Genomic DNA, 19,646 nt, shown 5'->3' on the forward strand with positions numbered 1-19,646 from the left:
ATATCCGGGGACATGGATTTTTTGAAAAATGACTTAGTTCTTTTTTGAGAGTTACGGGCCTGAAATTCATCGAAAACTCCACAAACGATATTGCGGAGGTATTTTAAAGCTTTCTAGGTTGTTTTGAGTCAAAAAAAATTTTCCATAAGTTTCTCACTTTTTTTGTTTTTTTGTATATCCGGGGTCATGGATTTTTTGAAAAATGACTTAGTTCTTTTTTGATAGTTACGGGCCTGAAATTCACCGAAAACTCAACAAACGGTGTTGCGGACGTATTTTAAGTCTTTCTAGGTTGTTTTGAGTCAAAAAAAATTTTTGTTTGAATTTCTCATTTTTTGGATTTTCTCGTATATCCGGGATCATGGATTTTTTGACAAATGACTAAGTTCTTTTTTGAGACTTAGGGGCCTGAAATTTACCGAAAACTCAACAAACGGTGTTGCGGACGTATTTTAAGTCTTTCTAGGTTGTTTCGAGTCAAAAAAAAATTTTGTATGAATTTCTCATTTTTTGAGTTTTTTTGTATATCCGGGGACATGGATTTTTTGAAAAATGACTTAGTTCTTTTTTGAGAGTTACGGGCCTGAAATTCATCGAAAACTCCACAAACGATATTGCGGACGTATTTTAAAGCTTTCTAGGTTGTTTCGATTCAAAAAAAATTTTGTATGAATTTCTCATTTTTTGAGTTTTTTTGTATATCGGGGGTCATGGATTTTTTGAAAAATGACTTAGTTCTTTTTTGAGAGTTACGGGCCTGAAATTCACCGAAAACTCCACAAGCGGTGTTGCGGACGTATTTTAAAGCCTTCTAGGTTGTTTCGAGTCAAAAAAAAATTTTGTATAAATTTCTCTGTTGGGGAATTTTCTATTGCGTGGTCACAGGTTTTTTGAAAAATGTCTAAGTTCTTTTCTTAGAAGTAGGGGCATTAAAACTTTCGGATGCTGGTCTAATAATATTGCGAACGTGAATTGTGTTGTTTTTGGTTGTTTTGAAGGAACTATTTGGTGCCTAAAAGTTTAGTATTTTATGAGTTTTTCCATGTTTGGGAACAAAAATATTTAACCTTGACATCACTTCTTTCTTTCAGACATTACTTGAAAGGTCACTGAAAAGTCATTAAATTATCAAAGAAAGGTATTTTAAAACATTTTCAATTCTTTTAAAAGAAAACTTTTTTTCTGAAAATTGACAATTTTTTTTGTTGCATATTCGGTGTTTTGCAATATGACTAAGTTATCTTTCGATTGATATAATAAGTCTTAATTTTATCGCAAACTCCACAAATGGTGTTGGAAACGTAATTGAAGGTCTTTTAGATTGTTTTGAGAGGAACAAATTTTTTTTATAAATTTATCATTTTTTGGATTTTTTGAAAAATGACTAAGTTCTTTTTTGAGAGTTAGGGGCCTGATATTTACCAAAAACTCCACAAACCGTGTTGCGGAGGTATTTTAAAGCTTTCTAGGTTGTTTCGAGTCAAAAAAAATTTTTGTTTGAATTTCTCATTTTTTGAGTTTTTTTATATCCGGGGTCATGGATTTTTTGAAAAATGACTAAGTTCTTTTTTGGGAGTTATGGGACTGAAATTCATCGAAAACTCAACAAAACGTGTTGCGGGGGTATTTGAAGTCTTTCTAGGTTGTTTCGAGTCAAAAAAATTTTTCCATAAGTTTGTCACTTTTTTTGTTTTTTTGTATATCCGGGGTCATGGATTTTTTGAAAAATGACTTAGTTCTTTTTTGACAGTTACGGGCCTGAAATTCACCGAAAACTCAACAAACGGTGTTGCGGACGTATTTTAAGTCTTTCTAGGTTGTTTTGAGTCAAAAAAAATTTTTGTTTGAATTTCTCATTTTTTGGATTTTCTCGTATATCAGGGATCATGGATTTTTTGACAAATGACTAAGTTCTTTTTTGAGACTTAGGGGCCTGAAATTTACCGAAAACTCAACAAACGGTGTTGCGGACGTATTTTAAGTCTTTCTAGGTTGTTTCGAGTCAAAAAAAATTTTTGTTCGAATCTCTCATTTTTGGAGTTTTTTTGTATATCCGGGGTCATGGATTTTTTGAAAAATGACTTAGTTCTTTTTTGACAGTTACGGGCCTGAAATTCACCGACAACTTCACCAACGATGTTGCGGTGGTATTTTAAAGCTTTCTAGGTTGTTTCGAGTCAAAAAAAATTTTTGTTCGAATCTCTCATTTTTGGAGTTTTTTTGTATATCCGGGGTCATGGATTTTTTGAAAAATGACTTAGTTCTTTTTTGACAGTTACGGGCCTGAAATTCACCGACAACTTCACCAACGATGTTGCGGTGGTATTTTAAAGCTTTCTAGGTTGTTTCGAGTCAAAAAAAATTTTTGTTTGAATTTCTCATTTTTTGAGTTTTTTTATATCCGGGGTCATGGATTTTTTGAAAAATGACTAAGTTCTTTTTTGAGAGTTATGGGAATGAAATTCACCGAAAACTCAAAAAACGGTGTTGCGGACGTATTTTAAGTCTTTCTAGGTTGTTTCGAGTCAAAAAAAATTTTTGTTCGAATTTCTCATTTTTTGAGTTTTTTTGTATATCCGGGGTCATGGATTTTTTGAAAAATGACAAAAATCTTTTTTGAGAGTTACGGGCCTGAAATTCATCGAAAACTCCACAAACGATATTGCGGACGTATTTTAAAGCTTTCTAGGTTGTTTTGAGTCGAAAAAGTTTTTTTTTAAATTTCTCATTTTTTGAGTTTTTTTGTATATCCGGGGTCATGGATTTTTTGAAAAATGACAAAGTTCTTTTTTGAGAGTTACTGGCCTGAAATTCACCGAAAACTCCACAAACCGTGTTGCGGAGGTATTTTAAAGCTTTCTAGGTTGTTTCGAGTCAAAAAAATTTTTCTATCAGTTTCTCATTTTTGAGTTTTTTTGTATATCCGGGGTCATGGATTTTTTGCAAAATGACTAAGTTCTTTTTTGAGAGTTATGGGATTGAAATTCACCGAAAATTCAACAAACGGTGTTGCAGACGTATTTTAGGTCTTTCTAGGTTGTTTCGAGTCAAAAAAAATTTTGTTTAAATTTCTCATTTCTTGAATTTTTTTGTATATCCGGGGTAATGGATTTTTTGCAAAATGACTAAGTTCTTTTTTGAGAGTTATGGGACTGAAATTCACCGAAAACTCAACAAACGGTGTTGCGGACGTATTTTAACTCTTTCTAGGTTGTTTCGAGTCAAAAAAAATTTTTATTTGAATTTCTCATTTTTTGAGTTTTTTTGTATATCCGGGGTCATGGATTTTTTTAAAAATGACTTAGTTCTTTTTTGACAGTTACGGGACTGAAATTCACCGAAAACTTCACCAACGGTGTTGCGGACGTGTTTTAAAGCTTTCTAGGTTGTTTCGAGTCAAAAAAAAATTTTGTTTAAATTTCTCATTTCTTGAATTTTTTTGTATATCCGGGGTAATGGATTTTTTGAAAAATGACTTAGTTCTTTTTTGACAGTTACGGGCCTGAAATTCACCGAAACCTTCACCAACAGTGTTGCAGAGGTATATTAACGCTTTCTAGGTTGTTTTGAGTCAAAACAAATTTTCTATAAGTTTCTCACTTTTTTTGTTTTCTTGTATATCCGGGGTCATGGATTTTTTGCAAAATGACTAAGTTCTTTTTTGAGAGTTATGGGACTGAAATTCACCGAAAACTCAACAAACGGTGTTGCGGACGTATTTTAAGTCTTTCTAGGTTGTTTCGAGTCAAAAAAAATTTTTGTTTGAATTTCTCATTTTTTGAGTTTTTTTCGTATATCCGGGATCATTAATTTTTTGACAAATGACTAAGTTCTTTTTTGAGAGTTAGGGGTCTGAAATTTACCGAAAACTCCACAAACCCTGTTGCGGAGGTATTTTAAAGCTTTCTAGGTTGTTTCGAGTCAAAAAAATTTTTTCTATCAGTTTCTCATTTTTGAGTTTTTTTGTATATCCGGGGTCATGGATTTTTTGCAAAATGACAAAGTTCTTTTTTGAGAGTTACTGGCCTGAAATTCACCGAAAACTCCACAAACCGTGTTGCGGAGGTATTTTAAAGCTTTCTAGGTTGTTTCGAGTCAAAAAAAATTTTTCTATCAGTTTCTCATTTTTGAGTTTTTTTGTATATCCGGGGTCATGGATTTTTTGCAAAATGACTAAGTTCTTTTTTGAGAGTTATGGGATTGAAATTCACCGAAAATTCAACAAACGGTGTTGCAGACGTATTTTAAGTCTTTCTAGGTTGTTTCGAGTCAAAAAAAAATTTTGTTTAAATTTCTCATTTCTTGAATTTTTTTGTATATCCGGGGTAATGGATTTTTTGCAAAATGACTAAGTTCTTTTTTGAGAGTTATGGGACTGAAATTCACCGAAAACTCAACAAACGGTGTTGCGGACGTATTTTAACTCTTTCTAGGTTGTTTCGAGTCAAAAAAAATTTTTATTTGAATTTCTCATTTTTTGAGTTTTTTTGTATATCCGGGGTCATGGATTTTTTGCAAAATGACTAAGTTCTTTTTTGAGAGTTATGGGACTGAAATTCACCGAAAACTCAACAAACGGTGTTGCGGACGTATTTTAAGTCTTTCTAGGTTGTTTCGAGTCAAAAAAAATTTTTGTTTGAATTTCTCATTTTTTGAGTTTTTTTCGTATATCCGGGATCATTAATTTTTTGACAAATGACTAAGTTCTTTTTTGAGAGTTAGGGGTCTGAAATTTACCGAAAACTCCACAAACCCTGTTGCGGAGGTATTTTAAAGCTTTCTAGGTTGTTTCGAGTCAAAAAAATTTTTTCTATCAGTTTCTCATTTTTGAGTTTTTTTGTATATCCGGGGTCATGGATTTTTTGCAAAATGACTAAGTTCTTTTTTGAGAGTTATGGGACTGAAATTCACCGAAAATTCAACAAACGGTGTTGCAGACGTATTTTAAGTCTTTCTAGGTTGTTTCGAGTCAAAAAAAAATTTTCTTTAAATTTCTCATTTCTTGAATTTTTTTGTATATCCGGGGTCATGGATTTTTTGAAAAATGACTTAGTTCTTTTTTGACAGTTACGGGCCTGAAATTCACCGAAACCTTCACCAACAGTGTTGCAGAGGTATATTAACGCTTTCTAGGTTGTTTTGAGTCAAAAAAAATTTTCTATAAGTTTCTCACTTTTTTTGTTTTCTTGTATATCCGGGGTCATGGATTTTTTGCAAAATGACTAAGTTCTTTTTTGAGAGTTATGGGACTGAAATTCACCGAAAACTCAACAAACGGTGTTGCGGACGTATTTTAACTCTTTCTAGGTTGTTTCGAGTCAAAAAAAATTTTTATTTGAATTTCTCATTTTTTGAGTTTTTTTGTATATCCGGTGTCATGGATTTTTTTAAAAATGACTTAGTTCTTTTTTGACAGTTACGGGACTGAAATTCACCGAAAACTTCACCAACGGTGTTGCGGACGTATTTTAAAGCTTTCTAGGTTGTTTCGAGTCAAAAAAAATTTTTGTTTGAATTTCTCATTTTTTTAATTTTTTCGTATATCCGGGATCATTAATTTTTTGACAAATGACTAAGTTCTTTTTTGAGAGTTAGGGGTCTGAAATTTACCGAAAACTCCACAAACCCTGTTGCGGAGGTATTTTAAAGCTTTCTAGGTTGTTTCGAGTCAAAAAAAATTTTTCTATCGGTTTCTCATTTTTGAGTTTTTTTGTATATCCGGGGTCATGGATTTTTTGCAAAATGACTAAGTTCTTTTTTGAGAGTTATGGGATTGAAATTCACCGAAAATTCAACAAACGGTGTTGCAGACGTATTTGAAGTCTTTCTAGGTTGTTTCGAGTCAAAAAAAAATTTTGTTTAAATTTCTCATTTCTTGAATTTTTTTGTATATCCGGGGTAATGGATTTTTTGAAAAATGACTTAGTTCTTTTTGACAGTTACGGGCCTGAAATTCACCGAAACCTTCACCAACAGTGTTGCAGAGGTATATTAACGCTTTCTAGGTTGTTTTGAGTCAAAACAAATTTTCTATAAGTTTCTCACTTTTTTTGTTTTCTTGTATATCCGGGGTCATGGATTTTTTGCAAAATGACTAAGTTCTTTTTTGAGAGTTATGGGACTGAAATTCACCGAAAACTCAACAAACGGTGTTGCGGACGTATTTTAAGTCTTTCTAGGTTGTTTCGAGTCAAAAAAAATTTTTGTTTGAATTTCTCATTTTTTGAGTTTTTTCGTATATCCGGGATCATTAATTTTTTGACAAATGACTAAGTTCTTTTTTGAGAGTTAGGGGTCTGAAATTTACCGAAAACTCCACAAACCCTGTTGCGGAGGTATTTTAAAGCTTTCTAGGTTGTTTCGAGTCAAAAAAAATTTTTCTATCAGTTTCTCATTTTTGAGTTTTTTTGTATATCCGGGGTCATGGATTTTTTGCAAAATGACTAAGTTCTTTTTTGAGAGTTATGGGACTGAAATTCACCGAAAATTCAACAAACGGTGTTGCAGACGTATTTTAAGTCTTTCTAGGTTGTTTCGACTCAAAAAAAAATTTTCTTTAAATTTCTCATTTCTTGAATTTTTTTGTATATCCGGGGTCATGGATTTTTTGAAAAATGACTAAGTTCTTTTTTGAGAGTTATGGGACTGAAATTCACCGAAAACTAAACAAACCGTGTTGCGGACGTATTTTAAGTCTTTCTAGGTTGTTTCGAGTCAAAAAAAAATTTTCTTTCAATTTCTCATTTTTTAAGTTTTTTTGTATATCCTGGGTCATGGATTTTTTGAAAAATGACCAAGTTCTTTTTTGAGAGTTAGGGGCCTGATATTCACCGAAAACTCCGCAAACCGTGATGCGGAGGTATTTTAAAGCTTTCTAGGTTGTTTCGAGTCAAAAAAAAATCTTCTATAAGTTTCTCACTTTTTTTGTTTTTTTTGTATATCCGGGGTCATGGATTTTTTGCAAAATGACTAAGTTCTTTTTTAAGAGTTATGGGACTGAAATTCATCGAAAACTCAACAATTGGTGTTGCGGACGTATTTTAAGTCTTTGTAGGTTGTTTCGAGTCAAAAAAAAATTTTCTATAAGTTTCTCACTTTTTTTGTTTTTTTGTATATCCGGGGTCATGGATGTTTTGCAAAATGACTAAGTTCTTTTTTGAGAGTTATGGGACTGAAATTCACCGAAAACTCAACAAACGGTGTTGCGGACGTATTTTAAGTCTTTCTAGGTTGTTTCGAGTCAAAAAAAATTTTTGTTTGAATTTCTCATTTTTTGAGTTTTTTCGTATATCCGGGATCATTAATTTTTTGACAAATGACTAAGTTCTTTTTTGAGAGTTAGGGGTCTGAAATTTACCGAAAACTCCACAAACCCTGTTGCGGAGGTATTTTAAAGCTTTCTAGGTTGTTTCGAGTCAAAAAAATTTTTCTATCAGTTTCTCATTTTTGAGTTTTTTTGTATATCCGGGGTCATGGATTTTTTGCAAAATGACTAAGTTCTTTTTTGAGAGTTATGGGACTGAAATTCACCGAAAATTCAACAAACGGTGTTGCAGACGTATTTTAAGTCTTTCTAGGTTGTTTCGACTCAAAAAAAAATTTTCTTTAAATTTCTCATTTCTTGAATTTTTTTGTATATCCGGGGTCATGGATTTTTTGAAAAATGACTAAGTTCTTTTTTGAGAGTTATGGGACTGAAATTCACCGAAAACTAAACAAACCGTGTTGCGGACGTATTTTAAGTCTTTCTAGGTTGTTTCGAGTCAAAAAAAAATTTTCTTTCAATTTCTCATTTTTTAAGTTTTTTTGTATATCCTGGGTCATGGATTTTTTGAAAAATGACCAAGTTCTTTTTTGAGAGTTAGGGGCCTGATATTCACCGAAAACTCCGCAAACCGTGATGCGGAGGTATTTTAAAGCTTTCTAGGTTGTTTCGAGTCAAAAAAAAATCTTCTATAAGTTTCTCACTTTTTTTGTTTTTTTTGTATATCCGGGGTCATGGATTTTTTGCAAAATGACTAAGTTCTTTTTTAAGAGTTATGGGACTGAAATTCATCGAAAACTCAACAATTGGTGTTGCGGACGTATTTTAAGTCTTTGTAGGTTGTTTCGAGTCAAAAAAAAATTTTCTATAAGTTTCTCACTTTTTTTGTTTTTTTGTATATCCGGGGTCATGGATTTTTTGCAAAATGACTAAGTTCTTTTTTGAGAGTTATGGGACTGAAATTCACCGAAAACTCAACAAACCGCGTTGCGGACGTATTTTAAGTCTTTCTAGGTTGTTTTGAGTCAAAATAAATTTTTGTTGGAATTTCTCATTTTTTGAGTTTTTTTGTATATCCGGGGTCATGGATTTTTTGAAAAATGACTTAGTTCTTTTTTGACAGTTACGGGCCTGAAATTGACCGAAAACTTCGCCAACGGTGTTGCGGACGTATCTTAAAGCTTTCTAGGTTGTTTCGAGTCAAAAAAAATTTTTGTTTGAATTTCTCATTTTTTCAGTTTTTTTGTATATCCGGGGTCATGGATTTTTTGAAAAATGACTTAGTTCTTTTTTGACAGTTACGGGCCTGAAATTCACCGAAAACTTCACCAACGGTGTTGCGGAGGTATTTTAAAGGTTTCTTGGTTGTTTTGAGTCAAAAAAATTTTTCTATAAGTTTCCCTTTTTTTGAGTTTTTTTTATATCCGGGGTCATGGATTTTTTGAAAAATGACTAAGTTCTTTTTTGAGAGTTATGGGACTGAAATTCACTGAAAACTCAACAAACCGTGTTGCAGACGCATTTTAAGTCTTTCTAGGTTGTTTCGAGTCAAAAAAATTTTTTCTTTAAGTTTCTCATTTTTTGAGTTTTTTTATATATCCTTGGTCATGGATTTTTTGCAAAATGACTAAGTTCTTTTTGAGAGTTAGGGGCCTGATATTCACCGAAAACTCCGCAAACTGTGTTGCGGGGGTATTTTAAGTCTTTCTAGATTGTTTCGAGTCAAATAAAATTTTTTGTTTGAATTTCTCATTTTTTGAGTTTTTTTGTATATCCGGGGTCATGGATTTTTTGCAAAATGACTAAGTTCTTTTTTGAGAGTTAGGGTCCTGAAATTCACCGAAAACTCCACAAACCCTGTTGCGGAGGTATTTTAAGTCTTTGTAGGTTGTTTCGAGTCAAAAAGAAATTTTGTTTGAATTTCTCATTTTTTGAGTTTTTTTGTATATCTGGGGTCATGGATTTTTTGAAAAATGACTTAGTTCTTTTTTGAGAGTTACGGGCCTGAAATTTTTCGAAAACTCCACAAACGGTGTTGCGGACGGATTTTAAAGCTTTCTAGGTTGTTTCGAGTCAAAAAAATTTTTTTTTCAATTTCTCATTTTTTGAGTTTTTTTGTATATCCGGGGTCATGGATTTTTTGAAAAATGACTAAGTTCTTTTTTGACAGTTACAGGCCTGAAATTCACCGGAAACTCCACAACCGTGTTGCGGAGGTATTTTAAAGCTTTAAAGGTTGTTTCGAGTCAAAAAAAGTTTTTCTATAAGTTTCTCATTTTTTGAGTTTTTTTGTATATCCGGGGTCATGGATTTTTGAAAAATGACTAAGTTCTTTTTTGAGAGTTATGGGACTGAAATTCCCCGAAAACTAAACAAACCGTGTTGCGGACGTATTTTAAGTCTTTCTAGGTTGTTTCGAGTCAAAAAAAATTTTTCTTTAAATTTCTCATTTTTTAAGTTTTTTTGTATATCCGGGGTCATGGATTTTTTGAAAAATGACCAAGTTCTTTTTTGAGAGTTAGGGGCCTGATATTCACCGAAAACTCCGCAAACCGTGATGCGGAGGTATTTTAAAGCTTTCTAGGTTGTTTCGAGTCAAAAAAAATTTTTCTATCAGTTTCTCACTTTTTTTGTTTTTTTTGTATATCCGGGGTCATGGATTTTTGAAAAATGACTAAGTTCTTTTTTGAGAGTTATGGGACTGAAATTCACCGAAAACTAAACAAACCGTGTTGCGGACGTATTTTAAGTCTTTCTAGGTTGTTTCGAGTCAAGAAAAATTTTTCTTTAAATTTCTCATTTTTTAAGTTTTTTTGTATATCCGGGGTCATGGATTTTTTGAAAAATGACTAAGTTCTTTTTTGAGAGTTATGGGACTGAAATTCACCGAAAACTAAACAAACCCTGTTGCGGAGGTATTTTAAAGCTTTCTAGGTTGTTTCCAGTCAAAAAAAAATTTTCTATAAGTTTCTCACTTTTTTTGTTTTTTTTTGTATATCCGGGGTCATGGATTTTTTGCAAAATGACTAAGTTCTTTTTTGAGAGTTATGGGACTGAAATTCATCGAAAACTCAACAATTGGTGTTGCGGATGTATTTTAAGTCTTTGTAGGTTGTTTCGAGTCAAAAAGAAATTTTGTTTGAATTTCTCATTTTTTGAGTTTTTTTGTATATCCGGGGTCATGGATTTTTTGAAAAATGACTTAGTTCTTTTTTGAGAGTTACGGGCCTGAAATTTATCGAAAACTCCACAAACGGTGTTGCGGACGGATTTTAAAGCTTTCTAGGTTGTTTCGAGTCAAAAAAATTTTTTTTTCAATTTCTCATTTTTTGAGTTTTTTTGTATATCCGGGGTCATGGATTTTTTGAAAAATGACTTAGTTCTTTTTTGACAGTTACAGGCCTGAAATTCACCAAATACTTCACCAACGGTGTTGCGGACGTGTTTTAAAGCTTTCTAGGTTGTTTCAAGTCAAAAAAAATTTTGTATAAATTTCTCTTTTTTTGAGTTTTTTTGTATATCCGGGGTCATGGATTTTTTGAAAAATGACTAAGTTCTTTTTTGACAGTTACAGGCCTGAAATTCACCGGAAACTCCACAACCGTGTTGCGGAGGTATTTTAAGTCTTTCTAGGTTGTTTCGAGTCAAAAAGAAATTTTGTTTGAATTTCTCATTTTTTGAGTTTTTTTGTATATCCGGGGTCATGGATTTTTTGAAAAATGACTTAGTTCTTTTTTGAGAGTTACGGGCCTGAAATTTATCGAAAACTCCACAAACGGTGTTGCGGACGTATTTTAAGTCTTTGTAGGTTGTTCTTTTTTGAGAGTTAGGGTCCTGAAATTCACCGAAAACTCCACAAACCCTGTTGCGGAGGTATTTTAAAGCTTTCTAGGTTGTTTCCAGTCAAAAAAATTTTTTTTTCAATTTCTCATTTTTTGAGTTTTTTTGTATATCCGGGGTCATGGATTTTTTGAAAAATGACTTAGTTCTTTTTTGACAGTTACAGGCCTGAAATTCACCAAATACTTCACCAACGGTGTTGCGGACGTGTTTTAAAGCTTTCTAGGTTGTTTCAAGTCAAAAAAAATTTTGTATAAATTTCTCTTTTTTTGAGTTTTTTTGTATATCCGGGGTCATGGATTTTTTGAAAAATGACTAAGTTCTTTTTTGACAGTTACAGGCCTGAAATTCACCGGAAACTCCACAACCGTGTTGCGGAGGTATTTTAAAGCTTTAAAGGTTGTTTCGAGTCAAAAAAAGTTTTGTATAAATTTCTCTTTTTTTGAGTTTTTTTGTATATCCGGGGTCATGGATTTTTTGAAAAATGACTAAGTTCTTTTTTGACAGTTACAGGCCTGAAATTCACCGGAAACTCCACAAACGGTGTTGCGGACGTATTTTAAGTCTTTGTAGGTTGTTCTTTTTTGAGAGTTAGGGTCCTGAAATTCACCGAAAACTCCACAAACCCTGTTGCGGAGGTATTTTAAAGCTTTCTAGGTTGTTTCCAGTCAAAAAAATTTTTTTTTCAATTTCTCATTTTTTGAGTTTTTTTGTATATCCGGGGTCATGGATTTTTGAAAAATGACTAAGTTCTTTTTTGAGAGTTATGGGACTGAAATTCACCGAAAACTAAACAAACCGTGTTGCGGACGTATTTTAAGTCTTTCTAGGTTGTTTCGAGTCAAAAAGAAATTTTGTTTGAATTTCTCATTTTTTGAGTTTTTTTGTATATCCGGGGTCATGGATTTTTTGAAAAATGACTTAGTTCTTTTTTGAGAGTTACGGGCCTGAAATTTATCGAAAACTCCACAAACGGTGTTGCGGACGTATTTTAAGTCTTTGTAGGTTGTTCTTTTTTGAGAGTTAGGGTCCTGAAATTCACCGAAAACTCCACAAACCCTGTTGCGGAGGTATTTTAAAGCTTTCTAGGTTGTTTCCAGTCAAAAAAAAATTTTCTATAAGTTTCTCACTTTTTTTGTTTTTTTTGTATATCCAGGGTCATGGATTTTTTGCAAAATGACTAAGTTCTTTTTTGAGAGTTATGGGACTGAAATTCATCGAAAACTCAACAATTGGTGTTGCGGACGTATTTTAAGTCTTTGTAGGTTGTTTCGAGTCAAAAAGAAATTTTGTTTGAATTTCTCATTTTTTGAGTTTTTTTGTATATCCGGGGTCATGGATTTTTTGAAAAATGACTTAGTTCTTTTTTGAGAGTTACGGGCCTGAAATTTATCGAAAACTCCACAAACGGTGTTGCGGACGGATTTTAAAGCTTTCTAGGTTGTTTCGAGTCAAAAAAATTTTTTTTCAATTTCTCATTTTTTGAGTTTTTTTGTATATCCGGGGTCATGGATTTTTTGAAAAATGACTTAGTTCTTTTTTGACAGTTACAGGCCTGAAATTCACCAAATACTTCACCAACGGTGTTGCGGACGTGTTTTAAAGCTTTCTAGGTTGTTTCAAGTCAAAAAAAATTTTGTATAAATTTCTCTTTTTTTGAGTTTTTTTGTATATCCGGGGTCATGGATTTTTTGAAAAATGACTAAGTTCTTTTTTGACAGTTACAGGCCTGAAATTCACCGGAAACTCCACAACCGTGATGCGGAGGTATTTTAAAGCTTTCTAGGTTGTTTCGAGTCAAAAAAAAATTTTCTATCAGTTTCTCACTTTTTTTGTTTTTTTTGTATATCCGGGGTCATGGATTTTTGAAAAATGACTAAGTTCTTTTTTGAGAGTTATGGGACTGAAATTCACCGAAAACTAAACAAACCGTGTTGCGGACGTATTTTAAGTCTTTCTAGGTTGTTTCGAGTCAAGAAAAATTTTTCTTTAAATTTCTCATTTTTTAAGTTTTTTTGTATATCCGGGGTCATGGATTTTTTGAAAAATGACCAAGTTCTTTTTTGAGAGTTAGGGGCCTGATATTCACCGAAAACTCCGCAAACCGTGATGCGGAGGTATTATAAAGCTTTCTAGGTTGTTTCGAGTCAAAAAAAATTTTTCTATCAGTTTCTCACTTTTTTTGTTTTTTTTGTATATCCGGGGTCATGGATTTTTGAAAAATGACTAAGTTCTTTTTTGAGAGTTATGGGACTGAAATTCACCGAAAACTAAACAAACCGTGTTGCGGACGTATTTTAAGTCTTTCTAGGTTGTTTCGAGTCAAGAAAAATTTTTCTTTAAATTTCTCATTTTTTAAGTTTTTTTGTATATCCGGGGTCATGGATTTTTTGAAAAATGACCAAGTTCTTTTTTGAGAGTTAGGGGCCTGATATTCACCGAAAACTCCGCAAACCGTGATGCGGAGGTATTTTAAAGCTTTCTAGGTTGTTTCGAGTCAAAAAAAAATTTTCTATCAGTTTCTCACTTTTTTGTTTTTTTTGTATATCCGGCCGGGGTCATGGATTTTTTGCAAAATGACTAAGTTCTTTTTTGAGAGTTATGGGACTGAAATTCATCGAAAACTCAACAATTGGTGTTGCGGACGTATTTTAAGTCTTTGTAGGTTGTTTCGAGTCAAAAAGAAATTTTGTTTGAATTTCTCATTTTTTGAGTTTTTTTGTATATCCGGGGTCATGGATTTTTTGAAAAATGACTTAGTTCTTTTTTGAGAGTTACGGGCCTGAAATTTATCGAAAACTCCACAAACGGTGTTGCGGACGTATTTTAAAGCTTTCTAGGTTGTTTCGAGTCAAAAAAATTTTTTTTTCAATTTCTCATTTTTTGAGCTTTTTTGTATATCCGGGGTCATGGATTTTTTGAAAAATGACTTAGTTCTTTTCTGACAGTTACAGGCCTGAAATTCACCAAATACTTCACCAACGGTGTTGCTGACGTGTTTTAAAGCTTTCTAGGTTGTTTCAAGTCAAAAAAAATTTTGTATAAATTTCTCTTTTTTTGAGTTTTTTTGTATATCCGGGGTCATGGATTTTTTGAAAAATGACTAAGTTCTTTTTTGACAGTTACAGGCCTGAAATTCACTGGAAACTCCACAACCGTGTTGCGGAAGTATTTTAAAGCTTTAAAGGTTGTTTCGAGTCAAAAAAAGTTTTTCTATAAGTTTCTCATTTTTTGAGTTTTTTTGTATATCCGGGGTCATGGATTTTTGAAAAATGACTAAGTTCTTTTTTGAGAGTTATGGGACTGAAATTCACCGAAAACTAAACAAACCGTGTTGCGGACGTATTTTAAGTCTTTCTAGGTTGTTTCGAGTCAAAAAAAATTTTTCTTTAAATTTCTCATTTTTTAAGTTTTTTTGTATATCCGGGGTCATGGATTTTTTGAAAAATGACCAAGTTCTTTTTTGAGAGTTAGGGGCCTGATATTCACCGAAAACTCCGCAAACCGTGATGCGGAGGTATTTTAAAGCTTTCTAGGTTGTTTCGAGTCAAAAAAAAATTTTCTATCAGTTTCTCACTTTTTTTGTTTTTTTTGTATATCCGGGGTCATGGATTTTTTGCAAAATGACTAAGTTCTTTTTTGAGAGTTATGGGACTGAAATTCATCGAAAACTCAACAATTGGTGTTGCGGACGTATTTTAAGTCTTTGTAGGTTGTTTCGAGTCAAAAAGAAATTTTGTTTGAATTTCTCATTTTTTGAGTTTTTTTGTATATCCGGGGTCATGGATTTTTTGAAAAATGACTTAGTTCTTTTTTGACAGTTACGGGCCTGAAATTGACCGAAAACTTCACCAACGGTGTTGCGGACGTTTCTTAAAGCTTTCTAGGTTGTTTCGAGTCAAAAAAAATTTTTGTTTGAATTTCTCATTTTTTGAGTTTTTTTGTATATCCGGGGTCATGGATTTTTTGAAAAATGACCAAGTTCTTTTTTGACAGTTAGGGGCCTGATATTCACCGAAAACTCCGCAAACCGTGATGCGGAGGTATTTTAAAGCTTTCTAGGTTGTTTCGAGTCAAAAAAAATTTTCTATCAGTTTCTCACTTTTTTTGTTTTTTTTGTATATCCGGGGTCATGGATTTTTTGCAAAATGACTAAGTTCTTTTTTGAGAGTTATGGGACTGAAATTCATCGAAAACTCAACAATTGGTGTTGCGGACGTATTTTAAGTCTTTGTAGGTTGTTCTTTTTTGAGAGTTAGGGTCCTGAAATTCACCGAAAACTCCACAAACCCTGTTGCGGAGGTATTTTAAAGCTTTCTAGGTTGTTTCCAGTCAAAAAAAAATTTTCTATAAGTTTCTCACTTTTTTTGTTTTTTTTGTATATCCGGGGTCATGGATTTTTTGCAAAATGACTAAGTTCTTTTTTGAGAGTTATGGGACTGAAATTCATCGAAAACTCAACAATTGGTGTTGCGGACGTATTTTAAGTCTTTGTAGGTTGTTTCGAGTCAAAAAGAAATTTTGTTTGAATTTCTCATTTTTTGAGTTTTTTTGTATATCCGGGGTCATGGATTTTTTGAAAAATGACTTAGTTCTTTTTTGAGAGTTACGGGCCTGAAATTTATCGAAAACTCCACAAACGGTGTTGCGGACGTATTTTAAAGCTTTCTAGGTTGTTTCGAGTCAAAAAAATTTTTTTTTCAATTTCTCATTTTTTGAGCTTTTTTGTATATCCGGGGTCATGGATTTTTTGAAAAATGACTTAGTTCTTTTCTGACAGTTACAGGCCTGAAATTCACCAAATACTTCACCAACGGTGTTGCTGACGTGTTTTAAAGCTTTCTAGGTTGTTTCAAGTCAAAAAAAATTTTTCTTTAAATTTCTCATTTTTTAAGTTTTTTTGTATATCCGGGGTCATGGATTTTTTGAAAAATGACCAAGTTCTTTTTTGAGAGTTAGGGGCCTGATATTCACCGAAAACTCCGCAAACCGTGATGCGGAGGTATTTTAAAGCTTTCTAGGTTGTTTCGAGTCAAAAAAAAATTTTCTATCAGTTTCTCACTTTTTTTGTTTTTTTTGTATATCCGGGGTCATGGATTTTTTGCAAAATGACTAAGTTCTTTTTTGAGAGTTATGGGACTGAAATTCATCGAAAACTCAACAATTGGTGTTGCGGACGTATTTTAAGTCTTTGTAGGTTGTTTCGAGTCAAAAAGAAATTTTGTTTGAATTTCTCATTTTTTGAGTTTTTTTGTATATCCGGGGTCATGGATTTTTTGAAAAATGACTTAGTTCTTTTTTGACAGTTACGGGCCTGAAATTGACCGAAAACTTCACCAACGGTGTTGCGGACGTATCTTAAAGCTTTCTAGGTTGTTTCGAGTCAAAAAAAATTTTTGTTTGAATTTCTCATTTTTTGAGTTTTTTTGTATATCCGGGGTCATGGATTTTTTGAAAAATGACCAAGTTCTTTTTTGACAGTTAGGGGCCTGATATTCACCGAAAACTCCGCAAACCGTGATGCGGAGGTATTTTAAAGCTTTCTAGGTTGTTTCGAGTCAAAAAAAATTTTCTATCAGTTTCTCACTTTTTTTGTTTTTTTTGTATATCCGGGGTCATGGATTTTTTGCAAAATGACTAAGTTCTTTTTTGAGAGTTATGGGACTGAAATTCATCGAAAACTCAACAATTGGTGTTGCGGACGTATTTTAAGTCTTTGTAGGTTGTTCTTTTTTGAGAGTTAGGGTCCTGAAATTCACCGAAAACTCCACAAACCCTGTTGCGGAGGTATTTTAAAGCTTTCTAGGTTGTTTCCAGTCAAAAAAAAATTTTCTATAAGTTTCTCACTTTTTTTGTTTTTTTTGTATATCCGGGGTCATGGATTTTTTGCAAAATGACTAAGTTCTTTTTTGAGAGTTATGGGACTGAAATTCATCGAAAACTCAACAATTGGTGTTGCGGACGTATTTTAAGTCTTTGTAGGTTGTTTCGAGTCAAAAAGAAATTTTGTTTGAATTTCTCATTTTTTGAGTTTTTTTGTATATCCGGGGTCATGGATTTTTTGAAAAATGACTTAGTTCTTTTTTGAGAGTTACGGGCCTGAAATTTATCGAAAACTCCACAAACGGTGTTGCGGACGTATTTTAAAGCTTTCTAGGTTGTTTCGAGTCAAAAAAATTTTTTTTTCAATTTCTCATTTTTTGAGCTTTTTTGTATATCCGGGGTCATGGATTTTTTGAAAAATGACTTAGTTCTTTTCTGACAGTTACAGGCCTGAAATTCACCAAATACTTCACCAACGGTGTTGCGGACGTGTTTTAAAGCTTTCTAGGTTGTTTCAAGTCAAAAAAAATTTTGTATAAATTTCTCTTTTTTTGAGTTTTTTTGTATATCCGGGGTCATGGATTTTTTGAAAAATGACTAAGTTCTTTTTTGACAGTTACAGGCCTGAAATTCACCGGAAACTCCACAACCGTGTTGCGGAAGTATTTTAAAGCTTTAAAGGTTGTTTCGAGTCAAAAAAAGTTTTTCTATAAGTTTCTCATTTTTTGAGTTTTTTTGTATATCTGGGGTCATGGATTTTTGAAAAATGACTAAGTTCTTTTTTGAGAATTATGGGACTGAAATTCACCGAAAACTAAACAAACCGTGTTGCGGACGTATTTTAAGTCTTTGTAGGTTGTTTCGAGTCAAAAAAAATTTTTCTTTAAATTTCTCATTTTTTAAGTTTTTTTGTATATCCGGGGTCATGGATTTTTTGAAAAATGACCAAGTTCTTTTTTGAGAGTTAGGGGCCTGATATTCACCGAAAACTCCGCAAACCGTGATGCGGAGGTATTTTAAAGCTTTCTAGGTTGTTTCGAGTCAAAAAAAAATTTTCTATCAGCTTCTCACTTTTTTTGTTTTTTTTGTATATCCGGGGTCATGGATTTTTTGCAAAATGACTAAGTTCTTTTTTGAGAGTTATGGGACTGAAATTCATCGAAAACTCAACAATTGGTGTTGCGGACGTATTTTAAGTCTTTGTAGGTTGTTTCGAGTCAAAAAGAAATTTTGTTTGAATTTCTCATTTTTTGAGTTTTTTTGTATATCCGGGGTCATGGATTTTTTGAAAAATGACTTAGTTCTTTTTTGACAGTTACGGGCCTGAAATTGACCGAAAACTTCACCAACGGTGTTGCGGACATATCTTAAAGCTTTCTAGGTTGTTTCGAGTCAAAAAAAATTTTTGTTTGAATTTCTCATTTTTTGAGTTTTTTTGTATATCCGGGGTCATGGATTTTTTGAAAAATGACCAAGTTCTTTTTTGACAGTTAGGGGCCTGATATTCACCGAAAACTCCGCAAACCGTGATGCGGAGGTATTTTAAAGCTTTCTAGGTTGTTTCGAGTCAAAAAAAATTTTCTATCAGTTTCTCACTTTTTTTGTTTTTTTTGTATATCCGGGGTCATGGATTTTTTGCAAAATGACTAAGTTCTTTTTTGAGAGTGTTGGGACTGAAATTCATCGAAAACTCAACAATTGGTGTTGCGGACGTATTTTAAGTCTTTGTAGGTTGTTTCGAGTCAAAAAGAAATTTTGTTTGAATTTCTCATTTTTTGAGTTTTTTTGTATATCCGGGGTCATGGATTTTTTGAAAAATGACTTAGTTCTTTTTTGACAGTTACGGGCCTGAAATTCACCGAAAACCCCACAAACCGTGTTGCGGAGGTATTTTAAGTCTTTCTAGGTTGTTTCGAGTCAAAAAAAATTTTCTATAAGTTTCTCATTTTTTGAGTTTTTTGTATATCCGGGGTCATGGATTCTTTGAAAAATGACTAAGTCCTTTTTTGAGAGTTACGGGCCTGAAATTCACCGAAACCTTCACCAACAGTGTTGCAGAGGTATTTTAACGCTTTCTAGGTTGTTTCGAATCAAAAAAAAATTTTCTATAAGTTTCTCACTTTTTTTGTTTTTTTGTATATCCGGGGTCATGGATGTTTTGCAAAATGACTAAGTTCTTTTTTGAGAGTTATGGGACTGAAATTCATCGAAAACTCAACAATTGGTGTTGCGGACGTATTTTAAGTCTTTCTAGGTTGTTTTGAGTCAAAATAAATTTTTGTTGGAATTTCTCATTTTTTGAGTTTTTTTGTATATCCGGGGTCATGGATTTTTTGAAAAATGACTTAGTTCTTTTTTGACAGTTATGGGACTGAAATTCACCGAAAACTAAACAAACCGTGTTGCGGAGGTATTTTAAAGCTTTCTAGGTTGTTTCGAGTCGAAAAAAATTTTTGTTTGAATTTCTCATTTTTTAAGTTTTTTTGTATATCCGGGGTCATGGATTTTTTGAAAAATGACTTAGTTCTTTTTTGACAGTTACGGGCCTGAAATTCACCGAAAACTTCACCAACGGTGTTGCGGAGGTATTTTAACGGTTTCTTGGTTGTTTTGAGTCAAAAAAGTTTTTCTATAAGTTTCTCATTTTTTGAGTTTTTTTGTATATCCGGGGTCATGGATTTTTGAAAAATGACTAAGTTCTTTTTTGACAGTTACGGGC

The 19,646-nt window shown here is 32.8% G+C and overlaps 1 long non-coding RNA gene across 11 annotated transcripts in view; it reads left to right on the plus strand.

Annotated features, from left to right (window-relative positions):
• Positions 1-19,646, plus strand: part of LOC135682671 (uncharacterized) — a 151,415-nt gene that overhangs the window by 60,530 nt on the left and 71,239 nt on the right. For 7 of the 11 annotated variants that reach the window (XR_016144721.1, XR_016144720.1, XR_016144722.1 and 4 more), the window contains one exon: positions 1,092-1,138. The exons of 3 other annotated variants lie outside the window; for them this stretch is intronic. This is a non-coding gene — a long non-coding RNA (uncharacterized LOC135682671). Of the gene's footprint in view, positions 1-1,091; positions 1,400-19,646 lie in introns of those variants that run through there. One more of the 11 variants, XR_016144719.1, reaches the window with a different exon arrangement.

This window comes from Rhopilema esculentum, chromosome 16 (assembly GCF_057945365.1).
Source record: "Rhopilema esculentum isolate cy_ngs chromosome 16, ASM5794536v1, whole genome shotgun sequence".
NCBI classification, from domain to species: domain Eukaryota; kingdom Metazoa; phylum Cnidaria; class Scyphozoa; order Rhizostomeae; family Rhizostomatidae; genus Rhopilema; species Rhopilema esculentum.